Source organism: Ambystoma mexicanum, chromosome 7p (assembly GCF_040938575.1).
Source record: "Ambystoma mexicanum isolate Mex_15411 chromosome 7p, UKY_AmexF1_1, whole genome shotgun sequence".
Taxonomy (NCBI): Eukaryota; Metazoa; Chordata; class Amphibia; order Caudata; family Ambystomatidae; genus Ambystoma; species Ambystoma mexicanum.
This window is the reverse complement of record NC_090939.1, coordinates 838,134,715-838,157,879: the sequence shown is the minus strand read 5'-3', so window position 1 is coordinate 838,157,879 and position 23,165 is coordinate 838,134,715.

Below are 23,165 nucleotides of genomic sequence, written 5' to 3'. Positions count from 1 at the left end.
AATAAATGCCTCCTGTAGATTAAATCATAGGTTCTCATGGTCTGCACAACCAATGCTGGGGAAAATGCCAGCAGGCAATCTACTGTGTGCAGCTGCATCACTTTTTAGTGGCTCCAGTTTTAGAAAGTTAGAGGCTTTCTTTCAGTTTGTGGGACTCCATTTCATTTCTAAAGCGCTGTACTACACATACCAACGTGATTATCTGTTTCCGGCCATTAGTGATGCTTGGAAAATTGAACAATTGTCTCTAGCAAGTACATTCGAAGGCAAACGATTCAGGCTAGCCGGCGATGGACAGTGCGACAGCCCTGGATTTTCTGCCAAGTACTGCACCTACCACTTTCAGGACATGGATAGTAAGAAAATTGTGAGTTTGGTGGTCGTGCAGGTAACACAATGTACATCGTCAGTGGCCATGGAGAAACTAGGTTTTATAAAATCAGTGGAATATCTACAATCGAGGGGAATGCTCATCGACCTCATAGCCACGGATAGACACGTTTCAATTGCCAAGACAATGAGAGAGCAGTTCCCACATATTAAACATCAATTTGACGTATGGCATCTTGCTAAATCAATCAATAAGAAAATCTCGGCTGCAGGAAAAAAAAAAGGTTTTGAAAGTATTTTGCAGTGGTCACATTCTATCACCAACCATCTTTGGTGGAGCTCAAAAACTTGTGAGGGGTCAGTGGAAATATTACTTGAAAAATGGCGGTCACTGATGCACCACTGTACCAATGTTCACCGCTGGACAGCAAATGAACATTTCCACCAATGTGAACATGGCCCTTTGTCCCCAGAGGAGGCACGGAAGAAGAAGTGGTTGATTCCATCTTCACCGACACACAAAGCCATTGAGAAGATTGTTTTCGACAAAACTCTATCAAGAGATTTGAGAGGACTGACAGAATTCTGTCACACAGGAGATTTGGAGGTGTTCCACAATATGTGCCTAAAGTACAGGCCAAAGCGCTTGCATTTTAGCTTTCGGGGCATGAAACATCGCACTCTACTAGCGGTCTTGGCCCATAACAGCAATGTCGGACGTGAACAATCTAGGACTAGGGGTAAAGTAAGGATGCCTCGCTACACTAAGGTGTTTTCAAAACGAAGTAAGCAATGGTTGATCAAACCAGTCTATGATGAAATGCAGTTCGACTTTGTGAAAGGCCTTATTGTTGCTGTGTTAGAGAAGCACAGATATGGAATTTTGGACGTTTCTGTGCAGAGCAGTGATCCATTGCCACCGAACATTGCGACTGTGCCATGCCCACCCGATGCACAGCTGATTGTGAAGTACAAATCCTGGTTTAAATAATTGCAATACGATTGTCTTTTTGTAAATAAATGTTATTGTACAGTGTACCTGTAAACCTAACCCCTAACTTCACCATCATGGGTGGCGAACAAGCTGGGTGTCATCTTTGAATTCTCTCTATTCACCTCACATATGTGTATGTATATATTTTTCTTGTATGTCTCATCTCATGTAAATGTAAATGCTGCGCACTGTTAACGGAGGGGAGGCTTGCGTATTGCAAATAATAAAACAAACAAACAAACAATAAATCTCACTTTTAACTCAACTCCTGTGGTACTTTATACTTTGCCTGACCTTCCGCCAAAAATTAAATGTCTCAATTTGGGCTGCAAAGCTCGCAGACAACGGGGACAAAATTGGGGCACTTAGAACGCGCCAGCCAAGCGGGCCGTGGCATTTCGGAGAGAAGCCAGTTCGCATTTGCACATTGAGGCGCACTACATAGATGGATTCTAAACTTCAAGTTCTCATAGATGCCTATACTACGTGATGTTGCAAATAAAGAATGCGTAGGACAGCGCCCAGATGAGGCCCACAAGTCGCACTGGAAGTATAAGGGTCTATTGTTTTTTAACCTTGAGACAGGGACCATGCCGAAAGAACTACATTTGAAGGGAGTGCGCAATAACGTAAGAGACGATAAGGCAGAAAATTCAGAAACTAGACCGAGTTTCAGTTTTAGGTCAGTATACAAAAAATCATTGTTAAGAGCACGGTCCGTTTTACAGACTGCATTACGAAGAGACACAATGGAAATTTCAAATATAATGTAAGTAAATCTTTACACGCTTTTATACCGGAATGAAGATTTAATGAATGGATGCATGAATAAATGAATGAATGAAGAGCTAGGAAAAGCAAGTAAAACTGTTCGTAATGGGCACATGGGCATGCAGGTCCACTGGTCTCACTGATCTTGCTCCATGGCCCAGCCACTTTTCACTGCACTACGGGACTGTCTCTGTATCCTTCAGCCCCTTCTCCCGGCATTTACCTTGCACTTGCCACCAGCTGGCCCTATTATTTAATTTGTATTCAACTAACCTTGTACAGCCCATCCCCATGCGCGATCAGAAAGACACCTGGCCTAGTAGGATCGTTGTCTGTCTGCCCTTGTTCCCCACCTGCCTCGTCACGCCTAGTAACACTTGAGTATAGGCGCGTTACAAATGCCATATCATATATCATATCATTCCTCACGCATGTAGACTGTCGTTTATCATTGTGTGTTGGCCTCGTTTTATCTCGTTACTTTTCGCATTGATTTTAGAGACGAACATACTCCATTGAACTACCCTTGCAAGCAAATAGTTTCTGATCGGCCGTAATAAATAAAATGAGTAATATTAATGAAGTTCGGCTAGCGAGACTAATTATCATTTTTTTGTTTTCATAACAGGTATTTGATCCCTTACTGCCACTGCCATCTGTTTGAGACACCGGCGGATGGATTCTTCAGCAGACACCTGCAGCTTCGTGTCAACAACTGGAGCACGATCACCATATTATGGGACGATCGCCAAGGGCCCACATGCCCTTACGCTGTACTAGTGGCTAGAAGCAACATATCAACCTTTAGGATGGACTAGTGCCTAGTTGATGGAACAGCCTTGCGGTTCACCGTGCTTCCAAAGTGATTCTTTTTACGAAAATGAACACCCTGTGTACCATAAAGGAACAGTGCGTGACTCAAGATGAAACGGAACAGTTATTGCGGATACAGATAAAAGAAAATAAATGGCTTCCGGAGTTCATATGTCAATTGCAGAATATTCTCTAAACATTTAATGTCAAATAAATGTACTTTACCAAATATACCGTGTTGCTGTTTCATTTTAAAGTACAGTTTCATATTCCGAATTGTGGCGCGCTGTGTTGTGAGTTTATCTGTGTTGGTTTCCGGGTTCTGTGTGAAGTCGCGTAGAAGACGACTGGGCGCGTTTGCCTACGCAGCACAGTAACGTCACGGGGAGAGGCGGGGAATATGAATGTTTTGATAATGTTAGGCTCAGGGGCGGGGGAATTGATTTAGTGCCGCAAAAGCAGGTCAGCCAGGGCGATCGGGGAAAAGATAGGATTATCAGAAAATGGCGGCTCCCTGGTGCTTGTTTTCGCGTGCGTTTAATGGACGAAAACTCGGGTAAGGTCCATAGGAAAGTTTTCTAAAATCGAGCCACTTAGGCTTAAAAAAACATGGCCGACCCGTTGGGACAATAAACATTTTTACTAGACCATGCCTTTAATTGCAATCTCTCGAAGTGTTTTCACTTTGTCCCTCTATATCATCACACTCCTTACTTTATGAGAACATACAAAGCAGTGCGTCGTCTTAGACTGACACTCTCGGATATCTGTCCCTCAGCTACACACTCACAACATGTCAACATGACATATGTGAAAGAAATGGCTCCATTGACCACCTCAACATGCCAAAGACCATCTTCAGAAAAGATGTCACCATCTTCAGTTACTCTCCCTCAGTTATTATAGGTCCTTGAACTGTATTTCCCATTTCACGCCTAATTCACCATGTGCAAAATCCACTACAGGGCTACATATACCATAACTCCATTCTGTCACTGAGCACACAAGCTCACAAAGTGGGCACTATGTCCCATAATGCGGTCTGGCTCAGTCCACCAGTACCACATAGCCCTATAGGTTCCCAGATGCAATCCTTGTCTTACAGTGTAGAAACCCATGTTAGTCTACTTATACCAGAATGCATGGCTGCTCACTAATTGAAATGAGTCCACAAAACTATGTTTTCTGATAAAATCAGCCAACTTCCCTTAGTACAGATACATCACGAGAACCAAATGCAAAAGAAGCACCTCACTTTTCAGAGAATTACATTTCAATCAATGTGTATTGCTCACTCAGTAAAGAAGCACCCAATTACCACATTCATATGAATGTACTGGGTCCCAGATGCCACCAGACGACTACATGCCACAGAATGTATTTCACGTCAATAAGGACTACCTGTCCAAAAATACACAATCTCACGAGTAGTGGAGCTTTCGGGCAGGATTGTGGCTACCCATTCTGGAGCCCCTTACATCTACTGGTATGCTAACCTGCTGACTGTGCCAGTATCAACTGCATAAAAGCGATGCATGGGATTGTAGCTTGAAAATGTGTGCAGGACATAGACCTCGGGAAAGGAGATAAAGGTGTGTTTTTTTTAAACTACAATGGTTACACTGCTTTCACACTTGTGTCTGAAGCTGGAGGATGCTGTGGGTTGAAAATACAGCCCCAGAGTGACAGAGAATGAGAGGCCATGCTAGGCCCCTATTGTGAGAGGAAAGGTGGCTAATGTAGAGTCCCATCGAAATATAAAAGCCAGTACAAAACAGTGGTTTCCGACATTAGGCCTAGTGAAATGAAAATAAATGGGCCTATTCCAACTCTACTAAAATGGATCTGCACTCAAGTGGAAGGAAATTTACCTGAGAGCTTAAAACTGCTGGATATGCCCAATGAATGGGAAAAGTCAGTGTGGCTGGAAATGCTGTTTTCCTAGAATATGAAAACTTGCAATTTCGAGCTAAACAGAGAGATAGCAACACGGGACAAGCACTTCTATACAGCGCAAGGCAGTGATCCAGAAATCCAAAGTGAAGCCAAGCATTTTTGCATTTGTTCATAATAAAAACACTTATTTTCATCATATAACATGACAACCTTTAAAGGGAAAGGCCTATTTAGTAAACAGTAACTCTAATTTATATATAACTGTGCCCTATGTGTGAATAATACCAAAAGCGAACTTATGTCTGTTCCAAGTATGTAAAGAAAGATTGTATTGTTAACAACATGCCCAGATGTAATACTAAGGGGTCGATTCATGGAAATAATGTGCGCCGAAAATTCCCGCGCAGAGGTGCCAAAACGTGCGAATCGCAGTGCAAGTGCGAAAATCGCAGTGCAAGTGCGAAAATCGCAGGCAAACCAGTGCACATCGATTCATGGAAGTCCGTGCGCGAGAAAAACATTGGATGTGCGCTAAAAATGTGCGCCGCGCACGCCGGCGCACAGGTCATCCAACAGCATGCGCCACGGCCACTGCGAAATTGCACATAGCGCGGCGCACATCACAAAAGTAGGCGGAACACGGGGCGTAACACTCGGAATGGGGAACAACGCGTGAAAATATGGGCGTCACGGGGGAAGTACAGGAGGCAAGTGCGCGGAACGCCCACACGCTCGCCTACAACCCGTATTCATGGAATCGAATAGGAAAAACCAGCGCACGGTCAATTACGCGCACAGGGCCAAACAAGTAGGCCACAAGAAAGCAGGCGGTAGCGTCCCTGCGACTGAAAAAAATGTGCGCCAAAATGTGCGCTAACAAAAAGCACCCATATACAGCCATGATGAATGGGCCATACAGTGGCCCTCTAGGACAAATGAGGTGCAAAGGGGTACCGACAAACACGGACACCCGCTGTGTGAAAAATAGCGTGTGCGTGTGTTCCTGGGTGCGCGGGAAGTTCCACACGCGTTTGGCCTGGCTACGTGTACTTCGGGGTGCGCGGGAAGTTCCACACACGATTAGCCTGGGTACGTGTACTACGGGGTGTGCGGGAAGTTCCACACGCGATTGGCCTGGGTACGTGTACTCCGGGGGGCGTGGGAAGTTCCACACGCAATTGTCCTGGGTACGTGTACTTCGGGATGCGCGTGAAGTTCCACACGCAATTGTCCTGGGTACGTGTACTTCGGGTGCGCGGGAAGTTCCACACGCGATTGGCCTGGGTACGTGTATTCCGAGGTGCGCGGGAAGATTCACACGCGATTTCAGCAGGGTACGTGTATTTTGGTGGTGCCGGGGAATGCTACACGTGATTTGGCCATGTGGGTCCTCCCAGGTGTTCCCTCTACACCCTCCACGGCTCCTGCAGGCAGCCCACACCACAGGGGACTACCCTGCACCCCTGCTCATGTCCCACAGGCAACCCATCCACCATGGCCATGGCCACCAGCCAACCCACATGTCACCTTGCACTACTGATCACCAACACATGTCTCCCAGCACCCCCACCCCCCAGCAGTGCAGGGGCAGCCTCCACCAGGCCCCCACACATGTCTACCACCACCCCCACCCCCCAGCAGTGCAGGGGCACCCTCCACCAGGCCCCCACTCATGTCCCCCTGCACCCCCACCCCCAGCAGTGCAGGGGCAGCCTCCACCAGGCCCCCACTCATGTCTCCCACCACCCCCACCCCCCAGCCACCAGGGGCAGCCTCCACCAGGCCCCCACTCATGTCTCCCTGCACCCCCACCCCCCAGCCACCAGGGGCAGCCTCCACCAGGCCCCAACCCATGTCTACCACCACCCCCACCCCCCAGCAGTGCAGGGGCACCCTCCACCAGGCCGCCACTCATGTCCACCACCACCCCCACCCCCCAGCCACCAGAGGCAGCCTCCACCAGGCCCCCACTCATGTCTCCCACCACCCCCACCCCCCAGCAGTGCATGGGCAGCCTACACCAGGCCCCCACTGATGTCCCCCTGAACCCTCACCCCCCAGCAGTGCAGGGGCAGCCTCCACCAGGCCCCCACTCATGTCTCCCACCACCCCCACCCCCCAGCCACCAGGGGCCGCCTCCACCAGGCCCCCACTCATGTCTCCCTGCACCCCCACCCCCCAGCCACCAGGGGCAGCCTCCCCAGGCCCCCACCCATGTCTACCACCACCCCCACCCCCCAGCAGTGCAGGAGCACCCTCCACCAGCCCCCCACTCATGTCCACCACCACCCCCACCCCCCAGCCACCAGGAGCAGCCTCCACCAGGCCCCCACACATGTCTACCACCACCCACACCCCCCAGCCACCAGGGGCAGTCTCCACCAGGCCCCCACACATGTCCCCCTGCACCCCCACTCCCCAGCAGTGCAGGGGCAGGCTCCACCAGGCCCCCACTCATGTCTCCCTGCACCCCCACCCCCCAGCCACCAGGGGCACCCTCCACCAGGCCCCCACTCATGTCTCCCACCACCCGCAGCCACCAGGGGCAGCCTCCACCAGGCCCCCACTCATGTCTCCCACACCCCCACCCCCCAGCCACCAGGGGCAGCCTCCACCAGGCCCCCACTCATGTCTCCCACTATCCCCACCCCCCAGCCACCAGGGGCAGCCTCCACCAGGCCCCCACTCATGTCTCCCTGAACCCCCACCCCCCAGCAGTGCAGGGGCAGCCTACACCAGGCCCCCACTCATGTCCCCCTGCACCCCCACCCCCCAGCAGTGCAGGGGCAGCCTCCACCAGGCCCCCACTCATGTCCCCCTGCACCCCCACCCCCCAGCAGTGCAGGGGCATCCTCCACCAGGCCCCCACTCATGTCTCCCACCACCCCCACCCCCCAGCCACCAGGGGCAGCCTCCACCAGGCCCCCACTCATGTCTCCCTGCACCCCCACCCCCCAGCCACCAGGGGCAGCCTCCACCAGGCCCCCACCCATGTCTACCACCACCCCCACCCCCCAGCAGTGCAGGGGCACCCTCCACCAGGCCCCCACTCATGTCCACCACCACCCCCACCCCCCAGCAACCAGGGGCAGCCTCCACCAGGCCCCCACCCATGTCTTCCACCACCCCCACCCCCCAGCAGTGCAGGGGCACCCTCCACCAGGCCCCCACTCATGTCCACCACCACCCCCACCCCCCAGCCACCAGGGGCAGCCTCCACCAGGCCCCCACTCATGTCTCCCTGCACCCCCACCCCCCAGCAGAGCAGGGGCAGCCTCCACCAGGCCCCCACTCATGTCCACCACCACCCCCACCCCCAAGCCACCAGGGGCAGCCTCCACCAGGCCCCCACTCATGTCTCCCTGCACCCCCACCCCCCAGCAGAGCAGGGGCAGCCTCCACCAGGCCCCCACTCATGTCTACCACCACCCCCACCCCCCAGCCACCAGGGGCAGCCTCCACCAGGACCCCACACGTGTCTACCACCACCCCCACCCCCCAGCAGTGCAGGGGCACCCTCCACCAGGCCCCCAATCATGTCTCCCACCACCCCCACCCCCCAGCAGTGCATGGGCAGCCTCCACCAGGCCCCCACACATGTCTACCACCACCCCCACCCCCCAGCCATGCGATTTGCCTGGGTACGTGTACTACGGGGTGCGCAGGAAGTTCCACACGCGATTAGCCTGGGTACGCGTACTACGGGGTGCGCGGGAAGTTCCACACGCGATTAGCCTGGGTACGTGTACTTCGGGGTGCGCGGGAAGTTCCACATGCGATTAGCCTGGCTACGTGTGTTTCGGGGTGCGCGGGAAGTTCCACATGCGATTGGCCTGGGTACGTGTATTTCGGGGTGCGTGTGAACTTCCACACGCGACTGGGCCTGTGAGAGTGGGGTACGTGTATTCCAGGGGTGGGCGGGAAAATTTACTCGCAACTGGGCCTGGGAGAGCGTGCTACGTGTATTCCTGGGGTGGGCGGGAAGATTCACACGTTCACCTACGACACGCCGAAAAATAAATGGTCCAATCCTGAAACACGTACGCCAGCATGAAGCAGGCGTACGTCGACCCGCGCAGCATAAAAGTGCGTGCAAACAACAAACAAACTCAGACGCCAGGATGAATATACCGTTCCTAGCAGCAGTGGCCGTGGGTTACCAAAGGAGGAGGAGGAGGATAGTGAGGGCCCGAATTTTCACTCCCAGAACCAGCCTTTTTGGGATGCCTGATGACCAGGTGTATGGGAGGTACAGGTTTCCACCACACATAATACTGGACCAGGTCAGTGAGTGGGAGGATTACCTCACATCACCCACCCTGTGCTCCCAAGCACTCAGCCCCCTGGAGAAGGTCCTCAATGTACTGCACTTCTTGGCCACAGGATCATTTCAGCGGACAAGTGCCATAGTGGGTGGGGTGTCACAGGCCACGCAGCCACGCTGCCTACACCAGGTCTTGAACATCATCACTGCACGCCCATCAGTCCGTAGGCACATATACCTGCCCAGGACACCTGCAGAAAGGCAGGCTGCCGCCCTCGATTTCTACGGTGTGGCACAATTCCCAAAAGTGCTAGGTGCCATTGACTGCACCCATGTGGCACTACGTCCCCCCAGGGCATCTGAGCACATCTATAGGAACCGCAAGCACTGGCATTCCATCAACGTGCAGGTAGTATGTAATGCCAAGGGAATCATCACCTCAGTATATGCCAACTATCCAGGGTCCACCCACGACAGCTTCCTTTACCGAATGTCTACCCTAAGCCGGGACCTAGAAGCTGGGCGGCATGGCGATACATGGCTGCTTGGTGAGTATGAATGCCACTGCACATGCATGCATGTCAGATGCAGAGTTATGTCACTACCCCACTAATGATACCCATCACCTCCTCACCAGGGGACAGTGCCTACCCTCTGAGCACCCACATGATGACGCCAATTCGGAACCCCATCACGCCTCCAGAGGTAAGATACAACACAGCCCATATTGCAACCCGGGGCATAGTGGAGCGCACATTCGGAGTGCTCAAGTCACACTTTCGCTCCCTTGACCGTTCTGGCGGGCAGCTGTTATATGCGCCCCCAGTAGTGTGCAGGATCATAGTGGCAGCATGTGTCTTGCACAATGTTGCAACACGCCGGGGCCTGGCTGTGGACATGGTGGTGCCCACACATCCCCAACCACATGCACGCCCGCTGCGCATGGGAGGGGAGAGGGCACGGGGTGAGGCAGCCCGTACGCAGCTGGTGGCTAATTACTTCACATAGAAATCACACCCCAGTGGAGTGCACACAGCCCTGGCACATACCATCTGATAAGCAATGATGACTCGACCTGACAATTAAGACGAACAAAGGGACAGTCAACTGTCAGAACCATAGCAGCCTGAGATTGTTCATATGGAAGTGTCACAATGTGTGCATCCCTACCTACACAAACACCACCAATGCAGTGTCATCAAAAGACACACTTCCATGCTGCAGAAATGAATACCCACTCGCAAAATACTACATGAAAACAGTGCCATGTCACCCAACCCCTCCCCGGCACGGCCACACAACACACCATGGCATGTCATGCAATGTGAGAGGAAACAAATTAATCCCCACAACATGCCCCAAGTGTCACCAGCTACAGTGTCCCTAATGGAAACATGGCCACACATGAAATGCTCACAGTAATGCAGGACCTACAACACACATTACCAAATACTTACCAAGAATACCAATCACCTACACAACCTCCAACCTACCTTAAACATGACATTACAGACTTAAAAATGTGCTAGCCTCACTACCTAATGATGCCAGCCCTCCGAACACTTCCAAGTATACAGTGTTAGCGCCACGCAAGAGTGTAGGTGCACTGCTTACAACATGGACTCCAGTTCCAAGGTGGACCGCATTGTGAAGACATGAGGAATGGACCTGCAAATTAGGAGGATGAGATGGATGCAGAGGCACATATCAATACACCATGCAGTTTACAATACAACAACAATATGCACTATGAATGTATACACAGTATTGACTACAGACTGCCCACACATCGAAGGGGAGTCCAATGTCACCATGTACGTCAATGTCACTTGGGCACACCCTTTGCAAGCCCATGGAAACGGGAAGCAGGAGGGGTGTGTGTCACAAAAACCCAAGCATCTGAACCAAATTCATGACAAGCCTGCATGTGCCCAGCCACAATGCAGCGTATGCCCACGGGAGCCACACAAGGCAACACACTGCCCCAAAAACAAAAAAACAAAAAGGGCCATTAATGGGCCCGGGGGGTGGGGCGTGGGGGGCGGAGGCCACAGGGGTGCACACCAAAACCCACCTGTGTGGATCTTGCGAAAAAAAACACCTCCATGGGCTCATGGCCTACATGGCTACCCTATTGTGGGAGTATCACTGCTGTCGCTCTCCTCACCCTCTGCAGCTGCATCAGGAGGTGGTGGCACTATGGGAGGCAGCACATGCAAAGCCCTAGTCTGTTCCTCCATGGCTGCAAGCATGCGGGTGTGGTAGGTCTCGTTCTGGAGGATAAGTGTGCGGAGGTCCCCATGCAACAGCTCACGGGATGCCCTGACCTCCGCCCTAGTTGCCTGCATCTCAGCTGAGAGCGTACGTGTGAGACGCTCCAGCTGCTGTTCTGTCCTTCTGTTTGTTGAAGCCTCAAGCTCAACAAGAGTCGTCCTGAGGTGAAGGAGTTCCACCCTCAGGGCTTCCCTGTGGCCCTGGGACTCTATGGAAATGGCTTCCTGCAGAGTCGCCAGTGCCGCCCGCCTGTCCCTGTCGGACGCCAACATGTCCTCCCTGTGTGACTGGCAGATGGAGTCGGTTGTCTGCTGTAGTCGCTCCATCAGCCTTTCGGGGGGGACAATGGAAGTGGCCACCCTATCCATGGCCTGAGCCATCATCTCTGATGATGCTGCCTCTTGGGTTGCCATACCGTATATGGATTGCTCCCATGCGGTGTTGCCAGATGGCTGACGGCCACCACGTCGGCGGGCACCACACCTGTCTGGGGCAAGGCGAACTGCGCCTTGCTGTGCCGGCACTGCCTGAGGCTGCAGGACTGCATTCCCCCTCTGATCTGCTGGCCCAGGAACAGGATCAGATGTCGCGGAGGGTGACCCTGCATCCGTAACCACCAAAGGCGTACCTGCCAACACTGACATCCCCATTGAGGGTTCTAACCCTAGTGCAGGTGGGTCGGACAGAACAGAATCCCTCCCAGGAACACTCACCTGCGACGGCACATAGGTCTCATCATCCGAATCGACACCTGAATACAGCTCGGGGGAGGTGCAGCCAGAGACACCCCTTGAGAGCACGACCTGCAGCAGTTGTGGGTTCTCACCCACCACCACACCACGTCCCTCACTGGTGGTCGGTCGGCCCTCAGACCCCTCCAGGGTCTGCACCATCTCCACAACCCCAGCAGTATCAAGTGCGTCATCCCCTGCAAAGACATAAAAGAAAACAAATGGAAACAGGCATTAGTACTATGGCACACAATTAGGGCTGAGAGGCTACAGAAACAGTACTTGATTGACACATGTCCCACATGACTAAAACCCTCCCATGCATGCACCATCACTGCGTGTGAAGGGTAGACAGATGGCACACATTGATGACACCAAGATGGAAGATGAACACATTTGCTGCATGCTGCCTAGCAGTGGCATCACACATTGGCCAGTGATTGGCAGGTCAAATACACATGCCATCACACAGATGGCATGTACCCTAGCCATGAAGTGAAGAAGGAGAGGAGGTCACCAATTGTTCATTCAGTCCAGTTTGCTAATGTAATTGATTTTTTCATTCAAATGGTTGAAATGTTTAACCTGCAGCTGCCAGTCCAAAATGGTCCTATAGCACAGGGACATGTCTAAACAAATTATGTCCAGGAAACAAAGCCAGTCCACTGTACCATAGCCATGTCAGACATGTGACAATAGGACTGAGAAATCCTGAGTAAAAGTGGTGGTATGCAAACAATCTGCCTGAATAAACAGAGGTAAATAAGCAACAATGTTGTGGCAAGATGACAATCCAAGGGCAACTGGCGTGGTGTTGGGCTGGATGTGTAATGTTGGCAGAAGGGATGCTGCTATACCCAAATGCTGGTGTGCAGAATGTATAGGAAGAGGCACATGGGTGACCCAAACCACTCAGGCACACACACCCTCACCTGGCACCCAAACAGAAGCCCTCCCACACACACCATGCACATGGATGACACACACATGCATGTGCACTCACCGGACAATGCCTCATAATCTGCCAGTTCTCCCACGCCTTGGATCTGTTCCTCCGTGACGTAGGTCCCAGCAACCTGCTCATGTGGAGTGAGTTCTATGTCGTCTGCTGGAGACCCACCTCCAGTCACTAGAGTTGCGGCATGACTTGAGGCCAGCTTATTCTTTGCCCTGCGCTTCAGGTCATTCCAGCGCTTGTAGCATTCAGTAGCTGTGCGCCTCACGATTCCAAGGGCACTTATGATGTCCGCAATGGTCTGCCAGTGTGCCTGACATTGTGCAGGTGTGGTCTTGGATCCTGCAACAATCACCATTTCGCGGTCATGTGCGGACACATACTCTACAAGTGCATTCAGTTCGGCCTCATTGAAGCTGGGCTTCCTTGACGGGCCGGACTGTGTAGCCGTGTCTGGGGCATCAGCCTCTACTGGACGAGCACTCTTCCTCTTCCGGTTGGAAGGTGGTGGGATCCTGAGTGTCCTTTGCCGCTCTGGACACTAGGGGCAGGAGCCCCGGTGGACTCTGTACTAGGAGTGTGGGATTGCACACTCAGCATGGGAGTTGGTGCAGGCATTAGCTCAAGTGTGATGGTGTCAGGGGGAATGTCAGCATGATGGACTTGGACCGACACTGTTCTGGCTGGGTGTGTGAGAGGTGGGGTGGATGGAGTCGCAGCTGCCCCTGCAGCCTCCTCAGTCTGCCTACGCGGGGCAGCAGATGACCTAGCTGCCCCTGATCCACGTGGCCTGATGACACCAACGTTCACCGGCGCACGTGGCCTAGACCTGCTGACCTGGAAGTCAGCCATGGAGTCACCCTGTGCCAGGTCTGGTTCCACAGTGGGCTGGTCCAACAAGGGCTGAGCATGGATGGTGTCAGCCAAGTTAACCTCAACCAGGGGAGGGCATGGGTGTCCCTGACTGCTCCTCCACACATGGGGGGCTAGGGGCACCCTGCAAGTCACGGCCATGTCCCCTACCGGATCCACCACGGCCACCACTTGGGGCTAGGCCACCTTTGCCACCCTTACGGCTTGTTCGCCTTCCAGCCATGGCACTGATGTTATTGTGCATATGGGAGTCGATGTGAACTATTGTCCTGGGCAATTGGGGGTCAAAGGGGTTGGGTACCAGATGGTAATCATACCCTAGTGCTCTAGCAAGGCTGTATGTCACCCCTGTGGAAAGATGACGGGTCACGCAGCGCACAGGCACCCCAAAAAAGGGAAGTAAGGTGCACGCAACCCCTCCTAGACCATGTGCGTGGAAAAATAAACCTGCACTACGCTATGGCACCCAAAAACAGAAGAATGAACGTATGCTTGTCACACGCAGCCTAGAATGACCTCTGAAGGGGTACGCGACACACGGGGCAAGCACAGATGTGAAATACGTGCGCGACTCACCGTCTGCCAGGAACAAAAGCGTGAAAAATATGCGCGTGTGCGCGTTGGCAACACCCCCGCCAAAAGAAGAATTGTACGCTGTCTGAGGAGACAGGACAACAGTAGAAGGGAACACTGTTTGAGGAAACAGGCCCAGGAAAAAGAGGAAAAGAGAAAAAGCTGTCAGAGGTAACAGGGAGTACGAACTGGAAACGCCGTGAAGTAAATCGCGTGTGAACCGACAAGAAGTACAGATTTCACCCACTCGCTCTCCACGAAAAGCACGTACAAGGAAATGGCGTTCTACACATACCTTTTATACACACGTCACAGACGCGCATACGCGATGAGGCCATTTCCACCAATTACGCGCTTTGACACTCGGACGTGTATCTCTTTTTTTTTTACACGCGCCATTCTCTACGGCCATGCGCGTGACATCACAGTTGCGCATGGGGGCCTTTGGGCCAATGAAATCGCGTATGCGTGCAGACACGCTTACGCGCTAAGGGCCTTTCCTCGAATTACACGCAGACGTGCAGGACTTTTCACGTGCCAAATCACTCCGTATCAAGCTGGCCACGCGTAAGCACACGGAAGACCACGCTCCTGCCCAGAAAGCCGATTTACTGCCCCCCAGAGTCCCGAGCACGCTCCCACCTGCCATCTGCTGCTGCCTGACTGCCTGCTGCCCATGTGCCCTGCCATTTGCTGCCTGCACATCAACCAGGGGTGCTGTTGCTGTGACCACCCCTGCTGGAACCGAAGACTCCCGACTGGGATTCCATCGCCCCACTCCTGCCTCTGGGGTTGTCATGTCGGCACTGCAACATCTGGCACCACTGACAACCCCCGGCCAGAGAGGCAGAGGGGCACCAGCTTCAGTGCCAGGGAAGTTGGTGTCCTGGTGGAGCAAGTCCTGGGGCAGTATGATGCCCTCTACGGAAGTGTGCGCGCCGACAAGGAAGGACGGACTCGGATCTGGACGGACATCGTGACTGCCATCAACGCCGAGGGGGTGGCAGTCCGCGACTTCCAACACGTCAAGAAGCGCTGGGAGGACTTCAGGTCCAGGACCCTGAACAAGGCCCGGTGCCTCTTGAAGGCAGCGGATGCTAAGGGGCGCTGCGGCCACTTGTCGGAAGATCAGATGAGGGTCCTGGAACGCATATCCCCAGCGCTCCACGTCCAGGTCCTTGAGAGGCAGACCCATCTGGAGTCGAGCGGTAAGTGTACATGCATCATGATTGTAAACTGGCCGTGTGATGATGTGCCAGTAGTGTGGCGGTTGCACATCTGTTTGTATGGGGCCGAGTATGGGTGGGGGTGTACAGGACCGTGAGGCTAACACATGCGAGCGCTGTCATGTGTGAGACATGGATGGTGCTTGTGTGTGTAGGCTTGCATGCCAAATGCAGTTGTGTGGGCACACATGTTTGTATGAATGTGTATGTAAGTAGGCTTGTTCGTGATGTCACGCATGTATGTTGTTTTCAGCTGCATGTATCAGCACTGTGTACATGTGCATGTGTGGGTATTTGACAAGGGTGCAACAGTGATGCAACATGGATGCATGTGACAGCGGGATGTGGAAGCCTGATTGGCAGATGTGACATGGATGCCCATCGGAACACTGCGACAGTTGGCTGAGGTGTACACATGCATGCAAGTGTGGTGGTGTGCGTGCATGTGTAGTGCACTCCCTGTGTTGCATGTGATGTCTGGCTCACCTTTGCCTGCTCATGCTGTTGTATGTGTATGGATGGTGCTGGCAGTTGCGATGTGGCTGTGGTATGGCTCATGTGTGCATGTAGAAATGACATGTGTGTTGCCAATTGTGATGCCATGTCTGAGGTTTGCCAATGCCACTCATGTGCAACTGTCATGTGTGTATGTGTCCATTGTACAGTGCCCTGATGCCTGTGTTTTATTTCTCCCTGTCTGCAGCGTCAACTGATGAAGAGGGCGGAGAAGGTTCTGTGGAGCACAGCGGCGGGGATCGCACCGCCAGCCGGAGACGCAAGGCCCGGCTCCCCTCCCAGGTTGTGATCTCGTCGGGGAGTGAGGAGTCCGGTGCCGCGTCCCAGCCCGCAGCTGCCGGGGGGAGGTCCAAGAGGCGGAGGTCGGAGTTGGACTCCTCGGCAGCAGAAGGGGCAGCTGGGACCCCACAGGGCCCAACGGGGGAAGATGGCACTGAGTCATCCAGGTTGGTGGGGGGTTTGGTGGAGGAGGAGGCCGTGCAAGCAACAGAGACAGGGTCTGGAGGTGGGGATTCCACTGGTGCCAGTGGTGCAGTGCAGGACCAGGGACAGGAGGCAGCACAGGTCGCCGCAGAGGTGTCTGTGTGCAATCCTGTCCCTGATCCTGTCACTGCATCATCTTGCACCAGCAAGGATGCCTACATCCAGACCCGTTTTCAGGCAGGGGATGAGCTCACGACAACTGGCCTTCCTCTGCCTGCGGACATGGCAATCCGGGTCCGGGTTGAGCCTCTCCTGACTGGTGTGGCGTTGCGTCAACGGGCCATGCGAGGTGACCTGCAGTCTTTTCATGAGGAGACTGCACGTCATCTCGAATGGCTCGTTGACCGCGTCGGCCTACTGGGACAGGTCACCCAGGCCGGATTCCTCCGTTTGATGGGGCTTGCTCAGACCCCCTCCTCAACTGAACCCCTAATGCGCCAGTCGTCCTCCGTGCCATCTTCCCACCCATCAGTCACCTGGGTGCCCTGTGGAGCTGCCTCTGACGGTGCGGCCAGGCTGGTGGAGGAGGCATCCCTGCCACAGTCGGGAGTCGGACGTCCAGCAAGGGTGGCCACATCAATGACTGCACCCCAGCCAGCGGAGGATGTGCAGGCAGCAGGAGGCAGTGCACGGGCAGAGGCGCAGCAGCAGCAGCAACGTGGGAGCCATGATGGCTCGGGGCCTTCGACATCGGAGGGGCAGGCATCGGCCAGAGGGCAGGAGGACCCAGGACGGGAAGTGTCTTCCGTGTGGCAGCGGTTGGGCCACGCCATAGATGCGGAGCGGCAGCGGGCGGAAGAGGCACAGCTCACGAAGGTCAGGGCGGAGAACTCCATGCGGAGGGCCCTGAGGCGGGCCGAGTGCCTCGAGGCAATCCGCAGGGACTTTGGGGGGAACATGTGGACGGCCCTGCGGACCCTCGGGGCCATGGAGGAGGAGCGCCTCCGGGACATTGAGCAGGAGTTCGATGATGCCCTGGCCCGGAACATCCCGAAGTGAGCCGTCGGACTAGCTCGCTGCCCTTGTAAATAGTTCTGTAGTTAGTGTTAGGTTTCCTTTGGTTTAGCATTTTTTTTGGACCTTTTGGACAATGGGCCAGATTTTTGTACATATTATTTTTTTTTTAGGTAGTGTTATTAGATAGGTTTCATTTCTTCTGTTGGGATCATGGACCCTGGATTGTTTATCTGTATATAGTTGACTTTTGGATTTTCATTTTTTTTTATGATTTCCCCATGGAGCAATGGTTTTCGATTTTAATTTTCCATTGGCTTTACTTTTGTGGACTGTGACTTTGGACACCTTTCGTTTGCATTATGATTTGTGGTTTTGCATTATTTCACGTACCTGCTTGTTTTTTTTAAAATAATTTCCATTATTGTTTTTTTATTTTTGGTTCAATTTATTTTGCGTTTAATACATATTTTTCTTCAAACTTCAATGTGTAGTATCATCTCATTGGTTTCATGCATATCATGATATGGGTTTTGACATTCACTGACACCCATTGGGTGTATGTGAGGGACATGTGTTCATTTCCAAACTTGCAATTGTGGTTATATCATGTTTTTGCCATTTCTAAGTGGGTGGATGCAATACTCAGGTGGGTGTTTGGCATTTGGAGGTTGACCATAAGGGCCAGGGATCTAGATTGTGTTGACATGTTGGCTGGGGGACATGAGTGTGGGCCTGGTGGAGGCTGTCCCTGCACTGCTGGGGGGTGGGGGTGATGGGAGACATGGGTGGGGGCCTGGTGGAGGCTGCCCCTGCACTGCTGGGGGGTGGGGGTGATGAGAGACATGGGTGGGGGCCTGGTGGAGGCTGCTGCTGCACTGCTGGGGGGTGGGGGTGGTGGGAGACATGAGTGGGGGCCTGGTGGAGGCTGCCCCTGCACTGCTGGGGGCTGGGGGTGATAGGGGACATGTGTGGGGGCCTGGTGGAGGCTGCCCCTCGTGGCTGGGGGGTGGGGGTGATGGGAGACATGAGTGGGGGCCTGGTGGAGGCTGCCCAGGTGGCTGGGGGGTGGGGGTGCAGGGACACATGAGTGGGGGCCTGGTGGAGGCTGCCCCTGGTGGCTGGGGGGTGGGGGTGGTGGGAGACATGAGTGGGGGCCTGGTGAAGGCTGCCCCTGCACTTCTGGGGGGTGGGGCTAATGGGAGACATTAGTGGGGGCCTGGTGGAGGCTGCCCCTGGTGGCTGGGGGGTGGGGGTGCAGGGAGACATGAGTTGGACATGAGTGGGGGCCTGGTGGAGGCTGCCCCTGGTGGCTGGGGGGTGGGGGTGGTGGGAGACATGAGTGGGGGCCTGGTGGAGGCTGCCCCTGCACTGCTGGGGGGTGGGGGTGGTGGGAGACATGAGTGGGGGCCTGGTGGAGGCTGCCCCTGGTGGCTGGGGGTGGTGGGAGACATGAGTGTGGGCCTGGTGGAGGCTGCCCATGCACTGCTGGGGGGTGGGGTTGATGGGAGACATGGGTGGGGGCCTGGTGGAGGCTGCCCTTGCACTGCTGGGGGGTGGGGGTGATGGGAGACATGGGTGGGGGCCTGGTGGAGGCTGCCCCTGCACTGCTGGGGGGTGGGGTGGTGGGAGACATGAGTGGGGGCCTGGTGGAGGCTGCCCCTGCACTGCTGGGGGGTGGGGGTGATAGGGGACATGAGTGGGGGCCTGGTGGAGGCTGCCTCTGGTGGCTGGGGAGTGGGGGTGATGGGAGACATGAGTGGGGGCCTGGTGGAGGCTGCCCCTGGTGGCTGGGGGGTGGGGGTGCAGGGAGACATGAGTGGGGGCCTGGTGGAGGCTGCCCCTGGTGGCTGGGGGTGGTGGGAGACATGAGTTGGACATGAGTGGGGGCCTGGTGGAGGCTGCCCCTGCACTGCTGGGGGGTGGGGGTGATAGGGGACATGAGTGGGGGCCTGGTGGATGCTGCCCCTGCACTGCTGGGGGGTGGGGGTGATGGGAGACATGAGTGGGGGCCTGGTGGAGGCTACCCCTGGTGGCTGGGGGGTGGGGGTGGTGGGAGACATGAGTGTGGGCCTGGTGGAGGCTGCCCCTGCACTGCTGGGGGGTGGGGGTGATGGGAGACATGAGTGGGGGCCTGGTGGAGGCTGCCCTTGCACTGCTGGGGGGTGGGGGTGATGGGAGACATGGGTGGGGGCTTGGTGGAGGCTGCCCCTGCACTGCTGGGGGTGGGGGTGGTGGGAGACATGAGTGGGGGCCTGGTGGAGGCTGCCCCTGCACTGCTGGGGGCTGGGGGTGATAGGGGACATGTGTGGGGGCCTGGTGGAGGCTGCCCCTGGTGGCTGGGGGGTGGGGGTGATGGGAGACATGAGTGGGGGCCTGGTGGAGGCTGCCCCTGGTGGCTGGGGGTTGGGGGTGCAGGGAGACATGAGTGGGGGCCTGGTGGAGGCTGCCCCTGGTGGCTGGGGGGTGGGGGTGGTGGGAGACATGAGTGGGGGCCTGGTGAAGGCTGCCCCTGCACTTCTGGGGGGTGGGGGTGATAGGGGACATGAGTGGGGGCCTGGTGGAGGCTGCCCCTGCACTGCTGGGGCTAATGGGAGACATGAGTGGGGGCCTGGTGGAGGCTGCCCCTGGTGGCTGGGGGGTGGGGGTGCAGGGAGACATGAGTTGGACATGAGTGGGGGCCTGGTGGAGGCTGCCCCTGGTGGCTGGGGGGTGGGGGTGGTGGGAGACATGAGTGGGGGCCTGGTGGAGGCTGCCCCTGCACTGCTGGGGGGTGGGGGTGGTGGGAGACATGAGTGGGGGCCTGGTGGAGGCTGCCCCTGGTGGCTGGGGGTGGTGGGAGACATGAGTGTGGGCCTGGTGGAGGCTGCCCCTGCACTGCTGGGGGGTGGGGGTGATGGGAGACATGGGTGGGGGCCTGGTGGAGGCTGCCCTTGCACTGCTGGGGGGTGGGGGTGATGGGAGACATGGGTGGGGGCCTGGTGGAGGCTGCCCCTGCACTGCTGGGGGGCGGGGGTGGTGGGAGACATGAGTGGGGGCCTGGTGGAGGCTGCCCCTGCACTGCTGGGGGGTGGGGGTGATAGGGGACATGAGTGGGGGCCTGGTGGAGGCTGCCTCTGGTGGCTGGGGGGTGGGGGTGATGGGAGACATGAGTGGGGGCCTGGTGGAGGCTGCCCCTGGTGGCTGGGGGGTGGGGGTGCAGGGAGACATGAGTGGGGGCCTGGTGGAGGCTGCCCCTGGTGGCTGGGGGTGGTGGGAGACATGAGTTGGACATGAGTGGGGGCCTGGTGGAGGCTGCCCCTGCACTGCTGGGGGGTGGGGGTGATAGGGGACATGAGTGGGGGCCTGGTGGATGCTGCCCTTGCACTGCTGGGGGGTGGGGGTGATGGGAGACATGAGTGGGGGCCTGGTGGAGGCTACCCCTGGTGGCTGGGGGGTGGGGGTGGTGGGAGACATGAGTGTGGGCCTGGTGGAGGCTGCCCCTGCACTGCTGGGGGGTGGGGGTGATGGGAGACATGGGTGGGGGCCTGGTGGAGGCTGCCCTTGCACTGCTGGGGGGTGGGGGTGATGGGAGACATGGGTGGGGGCCTGGTGGAGGCTGCCCCTGCACTGCTGGGGGGTGGGGGTGGTGGGAGACATGAGTGGGGGCCTGGTGGAGGCTGCCCCTGCACTGCTGGGGGGTGGGGGTGATAGGGGACATGAGTGGGGGCCTGGTGGAGGCTGTCCCTGGTGGCTGGGGGGTGGGGGTGATGGGAGACATGAGTGGGGGCCTGGTGGAGGCTGCTCCTGGTGGCTGGGGGGTGGGGGTGCAGGGAGACAAGAGTGGGGGCCTGGTGGAGGCTGCCCCTGGTGGCTGGGGGGTGGGGGTGGTGGGAGACATGAGTGGGGGCCTGGTGAAGGCTGCCCCTGCACTTCTGGGGTGTGGGGGTGATAGGGGACATGAGTGGGGGCCTGGTGGAGGCTGCCCCTGCACTGCTGGGGGTGGGGCTAATGGGAGACATGAGTGGGGGCCTGGTGGAGGCTGCCCCTGGTGGCTGGGGGGTGGGGGTGCAGGGAGATATGAGTTGGACATGAGTGGGGGCCTGGTGGAGGCTGCCCCTGGTGGCTGGGGGGTGGGAGACATGAGTGGGGGCCTGGTGGAGGCTGCCCCTGCACTGCTGGGGGGTGGGGGTGGTGGGAGACATGAGTGGGGGCCTGGTGGAGGCTGCCCCTGGTGGCTGGGGGGTGGGGGTGGTGGGAGACATGAGTGGGGGGCTGGTGGAGGCTGCCCCTGCACTGCTGGGGGGTGGGGGTGATAAGGGACATGAGTGGGGGCCTGGTGGAGGCTGCCCCTGCACTGCTGGGGGGTGGGGGTGATGGGAGACATGATTGGGGGCCTGGTGGAGGCTGCCCCTGCACTGCTGGGGGGTGGGGGTGATGGGAGACATGAGTGGGGGCCTGGTGGAGGCTGCCCCTGGTGGCTGGGGGGTGGGGGTGCAGGGAGACATGAGTTGGACATGAGTGGGGGCCTGGTGGAGGCTGCCCCTGCACTGCTGGGGGTGATGGGAGACATGTGTGGGGGCCTGGTGGAGGGTGCCCCTGCACTGCTGGGGGGTGGGGGTGGCGGTAGACATGGGTGGGGGCCTGGTGGAGGCTGCCCCTGGTGGCTGGGGGGTGGGGGTGGTGGTGGACATGAGTGGGGGCCTGGTGGAGGGTGCCCCTGCACTGCTGGGGGGTGGGGGTGGTGGTAGACATGGGTGGGGGCCTGGTGGAGGCTGCCCCTGGTGGCTGGGGGGTGGGGGTGCAGGGAGACATGAGTGGGGGCCTGGTGGAGGCTGCCCCTGGTGGCTGGGGGGTGGTGGGAGACATGAGTGGGGGCCTGGTGGAGGCTGCCCCTGCACTGCTGGGGGGTGGGGGTGCAGGGGGACATGAGTGGGGGCCTGGTGTAGGCTGCCCCTGCACTGCTGGGGGATGGGGGTGCAGGGAGACATGAGTGGGGGCCTGGTGGAGGCTGCCCCTGGTGGCTGGGGGTGGTGGGAGACATGAGTGGGGGCCTGGTGGAGGCTGCTCATGGTGGCTGGGGGGTGGGGGTGGTGGGAGACATGAGTGGGGGCCTGGTGGAGGCTGCCCCTGGTGGCTGGGGGGTGGGGGTGGTGGGAGATATGAGTGGGGGCCTGGTGGAGGGTGCCCCTGGTGGCTGGGGGGTGGGGGTGCAGGGAGACATGAGTGGGGGCCTGGTGGAGCCTGCCCCTGCATTGCTGGGGGGTGGGGGTGCAGGGGGACATGTGTGGGTGCCTGGTGGAGGCTGCCCCTGGTGGCTGGGGGGTGGGGGTGGTGGTAGACATGTGTGGGGGCCTGGTGGAGGCTGCTCCTGGTGGCTGGGGGGTGGGGGGGGTGGTGGACATGAGTGGGGGCCTGGTGGAGGGTGCTCCTGCACTGCTGGGGGGTGGGGGTGGTGGTAGACATGGGTGGGGGCCTGGTGGAGGCTGCCCCTGGTGGCTGGGGGGTGGGGGTGCAGGGAGACATGAGTGGG